Here is an 821-nt window from a genome sequence, read left to right on the forward strand (position 1 = left end):
TAAGCATCCATATCTTCACCGATGTATAAATACGATTTATGTTGTGGCATTTTTAAAACTTTAACAATATTGATCACAAAACTCACAAAACAGCTATTCACATTGGAGCACTTTAAACATTTGCGTCAAGAGACTAGTTTGTGAATTCTAACTTTACACAAGGTATACAATATACGCAATATTTCTGACGCATTGGATTGATGGCGATTCAAGACTGCAGTGCCTACTGCCTTAAGCCGAGTAAGGGCTGTATTACCTCATCCGTGTTCAGGGATAAATAATCTTCATTTAGTAAAAATATATTATTATTTTTTAGATGGAAACGTTTAAAACATCTTATTAAAAGATTTAACTTAAAATGTAAAATTTTTTTCCCTGTTTGATTGGTTGAACTTGTTTAAATGGAACCACCGCCCTTTTTATCTACTTCTCTTCCATTCTCCTTCCTTCTTATCCTCCACTCCCATATTCTCCATACTTACCCTTCACTCCCATATTCTCCATTCTTACCCTTCACTCCCATATTTTCCATTCTTATCCTCCACTCCAATATTTAGCCTTCTTACCCTTCACTCCCATATTCTTTATTCTTATCCTTCACTCTCATATTCTTTATCCTACTCCTTCCTTCTCACATTCTTCATTCTTATCCTTAATTCCCATATTCTTTATCCTACTCCTTCCTTCTCACATTCTTCATTCTTATCCTTAACTCCCATATTCTTTATCCTACTCCTTCCTTCTCACATTCTAAGTCCAGCGCATGATTTTATCTTCAATCTGTATTCAGACCATTTAATAAAAAAATAAAAAATTAGACA

Source organism: Eurytemora carolleeae, unplaced genomic scaffold (genome assembly GCF_000591075.1).
Source record: "Eurytemora carolleeae unplaced genomic scaffold, Eaff_2.0 scaffold298, whole genome shotgun sequence".
Classification (NCBI taxonomy): domain Eukaryota; kingdom Metazoa; phylum Arthropoda; class Copepoda; order Calanoida; family Temoridae; genus Eurytemora; species Eurytemora carolleeae.